The following is a 10213-nucleotide window of genomic DNA, read 5'->3' on the forward strand; positions in this document are numbered from 1 at the left end:
GTTTGATTTTCGTGGAACCGGTTATTTAAAAATCGGTTAGGGATTTAATTAAAAAAGGGTTTACTTTGTGCACCTCTAGACTAGGGGCCAACATCAGAATTTCTATTTTCTAAATAATCCTTAGAAACTATGCGGGTCAAATTCGATCCGATTGGTCCCTAATTCTACACTTCTACACAAAGCCACAAAATAACAAGTCTTAGGCCCATTGGGCATACACCTAATTGCTTCCAAGTTCCAACAGCTTGGCATTCTGAAAAATCTCTCAAATTCAATAATGATATGTATGAATTTATTTGTGATGCATATGAACCTTTTAATGGGTCTTGTTTGGGCTTTAGATTTTGATTGTTATGAAGGGGAACTTGTTATGACACCTTACTCGTCTTTAAAGAACACATAAGTATTAGAATTGGTATGTTTGAAGGTAGTTAATATAACTAAATCAGTTTTTACTCGTCTTTAAAGAGCATAGTCATTTGCCAATTTGAAAAACAATGATGACTATTATCCAGTGTGACAATTATTTGTTTCAAACTTGGCTAAATAGAGAAATGTTTGTTTCAAACTTGGCTAATAAATAGATTGCGACAGTTAAAAAAAAGTTTGATAGTAGTTATGCTTAATAAAGATACATCCATGACACTTCCTATACCAAAAGACATGTACATACTATTTGACTCTAAGCAATGTTGGAATCCTAAGTCGAGTAGGACTTAGAGACCAAGTAATAGCAACCTAGTTTTTAGGAAATCATAAACAAGTAGGTTTCTAGTTTCCTAATTGTAATCTAATTACAAGTCGGTAGTTAGGAGTATATATACACATGGTTTTAGGTCGAGTTATGATCATTGGAAAACATTGTAATATCGTGAGTTTTGAGAGAGTTTCTCATATAATCAAAGAGTTATTTTGATTAAAACAATCGTGTTTACATATTCCAATCTTTAAGCAACCAAGGTAATGTTTAAGAAAATGAACTTTCCTAAGCGTGCATTAAAATTTGAACATTAAATGGAAGTATCTTCTACAAGTTAAGAAACAAATAATAAAAATGAACAAGTGGGTCCACATACAAAATGCTCTATTCGAAATATTTTGATATACGGTTTTGAACAAAGTAGTTGCCACTTTTCTACTTTTTTTATTTTTTTATTTTATTTTTTATTTTTTATTTTTTATTTATCACTATTTACTTATGTTTGTATATATAGCCTTCTAATAATACGCTATTAAAGATGGTATAGTGCACTTTGTCCATAATTGCAATTCAATTTTCAAAGTTTAGTTGTATCACCTACACTTGGGCTTTGGGCTAGTTGGAAGATTAATAAGACAAAGTTGAAGATGTGGCTTGGAAGCTTATATAATAACTACCTTCTAGAGTACAAGAGTTTCTACTTTCTAACATGAGTTATAGTTTATGTTTGGTATAAGGTATGCCTTTATAACTCATTATTCGGATTCATTGTAATGCAATTTACCTTATCAGCACATAATTCTGCTTTGACTTTATCACTCATTATCGTGTATGTATGGTATACTACCTTTTTGGGGTATAGAAATCGAAGGTGGCGTTTTGCAAAGATAATAAAATGAAACAACCATATAACATGATAAAAAGTACATAAGGAAAAGGATTTCAATATTGTTTATGATTGTAATTAACAAACTTTTTTGTCTGACTATATTTTATGGTTGTTATTTTGAGTTTGGACATGTATGTTAAAATACAATATAATATCTATGATATATATTTTTGTTATGGTTAAATGGAATAAACAATGTCTATAAATAACAATTGTTTTTAGTGCAAAAAATGATGCATTTTGAGTGTAAAAAAGATTTCCATTATTGTAATTAAAATCATAATAATTGCATCTGAGTGTAAAAAAGGTTATGACGTTTATAACTAAAACCATAAGAGTGTAAAAAGGTTGCATTTTTGTGACTACAACAATAATAAAAGTTGCATTTGAGTGTAAAGAAACTTGTATTTGAGTATAAAAATGTTGCACTAAAATGGTTGAATTTTTATAAAGACAAAACTGCAAATTTGGTCCCTGTGGTATTCAAAAAACTTTGGATAGGGTCCAAAAAGTTTCCAACTTGCATGGAAAGTCCAAAATCAAAATTTTTCTGGGTTTTTGGTCCCTGATACACTTGAAAAGTCGATTTTGCCCTTTTCATTTCTTTTTTCTATTTTCTTTATTTACTTTGGTATTTAAATAATTAAGAATAAAAAAGAAAAAATAAAATCTCTCTCTCTCTCTCTCTCTCTCTCTCTCTCTCTCGTCTGTAACCAATAACACTCACATTTATTGCTTTTTTCTTCAACTTTCAAGAACACCGTTGTATCTTCCTCGCTTGCATCATCTCTCGACTCCGGCTCCGGTGAGGATTTTCTCAACAAAACCCTGAAACCGAAATGAAAATTAAAGGCAAGATATTGATTTCTCAACAAAACTTTGTCTCCGTCTTCCTTCATCTCGATTCAAGAGCATCAATTGCCAAATATACAACACTATCATCTTCTTGAAATCTCCAACCTATTTTTTAATCGATTTTTGATCTGGAAGCCTTGAAATTTTGGAATCGAGTTTTGAACCAATTTCTATTCATCGGGGCTCTATGGGGGAAGATGAAATCTAGAGTTGAGTTACAGAGAACACGCAGATCCAAAATCGGAGGTCCAAAAAAAGGGATTTTTAGAAGAAATCAAGAAATCTGTGTGTATATATGTTCTTGTGAGTTTCAGAATTAGACTCCAAGAAATTTGTTGCTACTGTATTTGTTATGTTTTCCCCCCTTCTTCTTCCATCTCGATTGTTGTTGCCAGACACAAAGGGAATGAGGCAGCGGAGCTGCTATCGCTTGTCACCCGTCACCGACTACCACCTCGTTGTTGCCACTGCTGTGAACCATCGCCACCTCCGAATGCTGCTTTCGTCGACCCTCTCTATCCAGCCACCACTCTAATTTGAAGGTGATTGCCTTCCTCCTCTTATTTGCTTCATCCGATCGAGACAAGAGACAAGAGACTCACTGTGATGAGATTGTTTCCAACCGATGTGGGTGCTTTGCGTTAGAATGTGTGTGTCTTTGTGTTTGGGTTTCAATTTCTTTCTATTGCTTGATTTTGGATTTTGTTCATCAATTTGGGGATATTAGAGATGAATTCCATGAGATTCTTGAGAAGACGAAGAGAGAGAGAGAGAGAGAGAGAGAGAGAGAGAGAGAGAGGTGGGGATACTTTTTTTTCTTTTTTCTTTATTTTTTAATTAAAACAGCATTAGAATAATTATAAAAAATACAAAAAAGAAAATAAAAGGGCATAATCGTCTTTTTAAGTTTTTTTGGACCAAAAACGCAGAAAAACCTTGATTTTGGACCTTTCATGCAAGCTGAAAACTTTTTGGATCCCATCCAAAGGTTTTTGAAAACCACAAGGACCAAATTTGGAGTTTTGTCTTTTATAAAAATTGCAACTTTTTAAAAAAAATCGTACACATTTTCTAACAAAATGGTTTAGGCATAATATTAACTAGTGTTGTAATCATTTGCCGTGAATTTGCCGGTCTTATTTTGTCATAGCCTTTTTGGCTATTCTTGTATGACATCTAGTTAGACGTTCTATTTTTTAAGATAATCTCCAATGGAAGGTCTGATTATTTAGATCAATCCCATATAATGTTTTTTTATACTACGAAAGAAGATAAATTTTTAGGTTATATATGTATCAAATACATTTATTCTACTAGATGTGTTTTGGGATATTCACAAAACTAACCTTTTTCAATAAGTAGGTATCACATAATAACATCTTTTTCAGGAAACACCAAAATGTCTATGAAGATTGAAATTTGTAAATTTTGAACTATATTATAGATTTTTGAATATCATACATATATAAAAAAAAACTAGGTTATAACCCGTGGACACCACGGATGAAAAAGTTAAAAATAATTTTAATTAAATTATAACTTAATAATTGAGTAATGATTATAAAAAAATTAATAATTAATAAATATATGTTTTTCAATAATTTCATTATGATATAGCGATTAGTTGAAATTACGAAAATATAGTGGTTTGAGTATTCGATCGACAATTGTATTTTTAGATATGTTAGAAAATTATCATTTTGTAGAATGCAATATAAATTTAAATAAAACAAAAACAGAAATTGTTATAAATAATAAAATTGTTCAAAGTTTATAAATTTAAAAAAATGCAATATTTATCTTTTTTTAGTTAAAATGACCATTTTGTCCGTTTTTATAAATTATGTCATTTTATCATTTTATTATATTTTTTTAATTTGACATACCTTAATTGAAAAAAAAAAGTAGTGATATGAAACATTTAAAATATACAGTTTGATTTTTTTAGTCAAAATGAATATTTTGACATTTTTGTCCAATTTAATCAATTTATAGTCGGTTCTTTATTTTTTTCATTCTTCAAAATTTATACCACTTAAACAGACTAAAGGCAAGCTACTTTTGAATTCTCTAATTGTCGGTTCTTTATTTTTTTCATTCTTCAAAATTTATACCACTTAAACAGAAATAGAAAGTATAATTTTATCCCTTTAAAATTTTATTTTGAACACTTTTGCCAATTTCATCAATTTTATTAATTTGTTGTAGGCCATTTTTTTGTCATTTTAAACATTTTTGTCAATTTGACATTTAGCACAAATATCATAACATATCTATTTTTTTTTTTATTTTTTTTTATAGTTTTTGTATCTATAGTCATACCAGGGATGCAAAACTTATCCTTTGCAGGAACCATTTATGTAGTTAATATTATTGTTGGGACCAATTTTTAAAAATTTCAATATCTAGGGACCATTGTTGGAACTTGTTTTTTTAGAGGGACAAACACATGAAATAAAAATGCTACATTGTTGAAATTAGTTTTTTTTTCTTTTGTATAAGTATACAAATCTCTAATTATTTTAATGAAAGGAACATTTTTGTATTCTTTTTTACATCACATACAAAGACATCAATACATAAACATATAAAAAGTACGATACTTAATCTAAAATGGGCAAATTTGACAATTTATTATAACAATGACACTTTGAAAAAAAAAATTTGTATTTTTTTTTTTTATTTTTAAAGTGTACTTACAACAACAAATAACAACACTCTTATTATTATTATTATTATTATTATTATTATTATTATTATTATTATTATTATTCATTTTTTACCTGCACTCATAACAATAATACCAACAAACTTTCTTTTTTCTTTTTTGTTTTTTACATGTACTCAGATCAAGTAATAGAAATGTACATCCCATCTTATGTAGAAGCTGGAGAAAAATTAATTTTGTAGACATTCTAGGTTAATTAAAAAGTTACAAATAATAAATATAAACACGAAGATCATCAGCAGCCGATGTACTTTGTGTTTTTTTAATATCTTATTGATAATTTTTATAAAAAAACAAACTAAAAGGCCATCATCATATATCTCAAGCTCAGTTTCGACAACACTACTACACCAAAATACATTGATATCAACACGCTAACAAATTGCATGATTTCTGGTCATTTTTTTAATGTATTTTTTTACCATTTCAGCAAAATATATTGTTGTAAACATTTCCTATCAAAAGTTGGCTAAAATAACCATTATAATTTTTTCCCATTTTCATCAAAATGAATTTCAAAAAAGCACCCTAACATATTCAATGAATTCCTATCAAAAATTAAAAAAACGGTCATCTAGACAAAAATGTATGTTATAAAAATGCCTATTTTGATCTTTATAAATTTGATAAAAGGCCTGGAAAATGGTCTTTTTTAGCTACACAACTTTCCTGCAAAGTAATGGTGTTAAAAATACCCGACTTACATCCGGTTTTGCCTTCAGGCAAGCAAAATCACTTTTTGAAAAGGAGCATTTACACATTTTTTTTAATCACTGATAACATGCCTACTCGTTTCTTGTACAAAAATAAAGAAAATAAACATTATTTTAACATTTTCACCAAAATAAATTGCCATTTTTGGCATTTACACCAAAGTACATTTCTATAAATTGAAGATTATTTATTTTCGTTCAATTATATGTTTGATTTATGGTAGGTTAAAGACAAAGGAGAATATATGAAATATACATGATCAATTATGACCATTATTATATAGTTTCCTTCTAAGGACATTTTAGACATTTGAGTTAATGGTGAATGGTTGCTACCATGCAGAATGATGCATAAGAGAGTCACGTAGCCTCACAAATGCCATGATCATCGAATGGGTTGCCATCATCTATGTAGATTACACGAATCATTATCAATAGAAGATTTGTAACGTTTCCTAATTTTTCATGAAAATTGGAAGTTAAAAAATTAGAAAACAAAAAGAAAAAAAATGTTAAATGGTGATAATGAAGATGAATAATAATACCTAGAAAATTTCTGTTGAACACATAGCTATGATGAGGCCTTCCACGTGAGGCTTAAAGGAAAATGTAACATTTGGATAAATGAAAGTACATTTTAAAAAAAAATGCACATTTTGCACAATTTTGACTTGATGCAGAAACAACCACATTTTTACCAAAATATGTTCATTTTGAGACAAGTGTACAAAGTACAATGCCATAATAAATAAATGAAAGTAAAATGCTATAATACTTTGCCATTTTTTCAATGTACAATGTCGTAGTAGCAACATTGTAAATTAAGAAACAACAAAACATATACACACAAATAAACATCCGATTATATAAACATAAACATAATATAATTCCATTAATGGTAAAGAAAAAGAAAAGGAAAAAAAGAACTAAACAATGCAAGAACATGTAAAGATATTATAAAATCAAACAAAATTACTAACCATATCTTTTTTTACTTTGTTCTATGTTATTGTTGCTAAAAACGTTGAATTGTACAATGTATGAAGAAAGCACTTGGCATCGGTTTCAACCCCCTTGGGGATAAAAGGTAATGAAATAGTAGTAATGATTTACTTTTTTGCTCTCACGAGTATCTCCATGTCACCAACGATGATGTGTTTATCCTTATGTGGACCCTGCATATAAGAAGAAGATTTGTGAAGCCATATTTAGTTAACTTAAGAACAAAAAGATTAATAAAAGGCTACTTTAGAGGGAATACCATAAGAACACTAAAACGTGTCAATACTTCAACACCAAGATATACCCAAAATAAATATTACCTTTTGATTCTGTATGGATACAACATATCATGTATAAGGTTTAAAACAACAACAAAACCTACACATATGGATCTTTTGAAGAATCCATCTCACCATTAGAGAGACGGAGTGAATTCTTGAATTGATCAAAGCAAGATGATTGTACCTAAAGGGAATTATCACCCAATATAGGCTTCGCACAATAAAAACATATTAATAATTCAAATTAGTGCTCAAAACAATATGTATACATACGTATATACATAACAACATAAAAAAGAAATGAAACATATTTCAAAACTGCCGATGTAGTTTACCTTTGCTGGTGGAGTGATTGTTAAAACTCTGCCTGCAATAACTAAACCCAATGACTAATAAATTCAATTTTTTGTCTTCAATAAACCAAAAGCAACAAAAGATGGTTCTAATGCTAAAAGTAAATCAAGTATTTCATTCAAAGAAGAAGAAATATACCTACATCGTGGCTTATATGGTTTTTTCATGGCGAAGCTTGATGGCAGCAGTTAGAGAGCCAACGTTTTCAAAGCGAGCAACATCGGAGATGTGTCCAGTGTTCTTTGGTTGTGTAGTACTTGACAGGAACTAAGATGAAGAGGGTGACAGACTGTAGAGTTAGGATTTCTATCATGTCGAAGGGTGAGTGATGGACTGTGATGGTCATAAGTTTTCTGTGATGTATGAAGAACCTATAGACTCGAGAAGATATGTGCGTATATGAATGAAAATCAAATGGGATTTCCTACAAGATAAATGAATGTGTGAAAATTGAGAACCATGTTCTAATGGTGAAGCAAGAACCCACTTCTAGGGTTTATGAGTTTTTTTTTTAAAGATTTAAAGATGTTGGAGACGATAAGCGGGCGGTCATGATTCTTGATGATGAGTAACTGATTTCTCGGCTTCAAATTGGAAACTCTTATCAGTTTCCCAACTATTATTATAAGACAAATCCGATTTTAACATTCAGAATTCAAATTTCAAAATTAATAAGATAAATTGGATTTAAAGACAACAGATTAGTAGTTTGAGAAACATCAAAATAGTTTTATTAGAAGATGACACATGGCATAGAGTAAGCTTATGAAAGAGCCATGTGACAGCTTAGAGAGTCTTTTATTAGAGATAGAGAAGAGAAGAGAAGAGATGACCCACTTTTTTGCTGATTCATACTTAGTATTTTTAGTTTTTTTTTCTTTGGCACTTCAACATATTTATGTGATACACACATTATTTGATTAAATGTCGTTCACAACAACAAAAAGGAAAATAAAGAACAAAAATGGAATTCGTAGCACACAAAAACGATTAGGATAAGATTATTTATCAACTACTAAATCAAACATAATGTTTTCAAAATTCATTAAATCAAAAAAATAAAGAAACATCATTTTGGCCTAAACATCACTGAATGGTAGAAAACACCAAACATCACGTTGAAGCAATTGTTTTTGTTAATCTGCTCGTTTCCCTGTATCCATGCAAATTTCATACAATTCTAGTTTAAAAATCAATTCGGTAAATTTGGTGATGATATCATCATTTTTCAAACCTGCTGGTCATCATCATGTCATCAAGAGTTGTACATATAGTTTCATAAGTTGTACTCTATGCATATATGAAGTACATGTTCGAAATTCATAGGAAAAAATATTCCAAAGGTACGTCCAACAAAAACATGCAGAACATGCTCGAAATTCATACGAATTAAAATTTAGATTTTCGAATTAGTATTTCAGAAATTCATAGGAGTTCAAAAATTCAAATTCTGTCATACAAAACGAATTCCGAATGTGCTTTTTCACAAAAAGGTGACTTCGAAAAATCAGAAAAATAAAAAATGTGGATTTTTAAACCAGGTTATCATTCTTTTATATTTGAAAGTTGTGGGTGCTTTGTAACATGTATTGGCCAAAGTCGGTGTTGTTTGTTTTTTCTGAAGTAAAATATCTGCAGTATGCAGACTATATCTGTAGACCTCTGCAGTACAAGAGATGGATCAAATGTCTGCAGTCTGAAAAAAAAGACTGTTTGTTTTTTTTAACATCTGCAGGCTACTAAAATAAACTAAAATCTAAATAAACTAATTTTTTTAAACCACAAGGTGATTTTTTAATATATTTATGACTTTGTTATAAAGAATTAACAAATATAAATCAACTTTTATGTATTATGTATAAAAACTGAAATTAAAAATGGTACAAATTAACATATATATTTGATAAAAACCAACAATTTTGGTCGCAAAGTTATTCCTAAACATTGTAATTAGGAATCAAAGAATTTGATATATAAATGAATGGAAATAAACTTTGATTTTTTCAATTAAATCTATTAAAAACATGCTATAAATATTTTTTTTCTAAAAAATTGATGATGCTTTATTAATAATGTTTTATAAAATTTGACGCAAAAAAATAAGAATATATATATATATATATATATATATATATATATATATATATATATATATATATATATATATATATACACACTAATAAAAGAGTAGCTCTTTTGTCATGTGTCATCATATTAGACATTTTAATTAATGTGTTGCCACTTGTCATTTAAACTTATTAGACCTCCTCATTAATGTGATTCTATTTTAAATTTTAAATTTTAAATTATTGTTTTCATTAATTCACAAATAAAAAATATCTAATATATATTAAAAATTAATTTTATATATTTATTTGAATCAATGATTATAATTTCACATAACTAATAAAAAATATCTCTTAAATTAATAATTTATTTAAAATAACTTATTAATAATTTTTTGTTTTTACTATAAAAATTTAATTAATTTTATAACCGTGGTTCCCACGGGTTATAAACTATTATATATATATATATATATATATATATATATATATATATATATATATATATATATATAACTTCAACGACCATTATTGTAAAAAACTTTTATTTACAAATTTGTCAAAAATATCATAATTGTTTCGTCGAACTTTTTTTTTCAAGTATTATAACTTTTTTTTTTCACTG

The sequence above is a fragment of the Lactuca serriola genome, chromosome 9 (genome assembly GCF_051521515.1).
Source record: "Lactuca serriola cultivar US96UC23 chromosome 9, Lser_US96UC23_V15, whole genome shotgun sequence".
In the NCBI taxonomy this organism is placed as follows: Eukaryota; Viridiplantae; Streptophyta; class Magnoliopsida; order Asterales; family Asteraceae; genus Lactuca; species Lactuca serriola.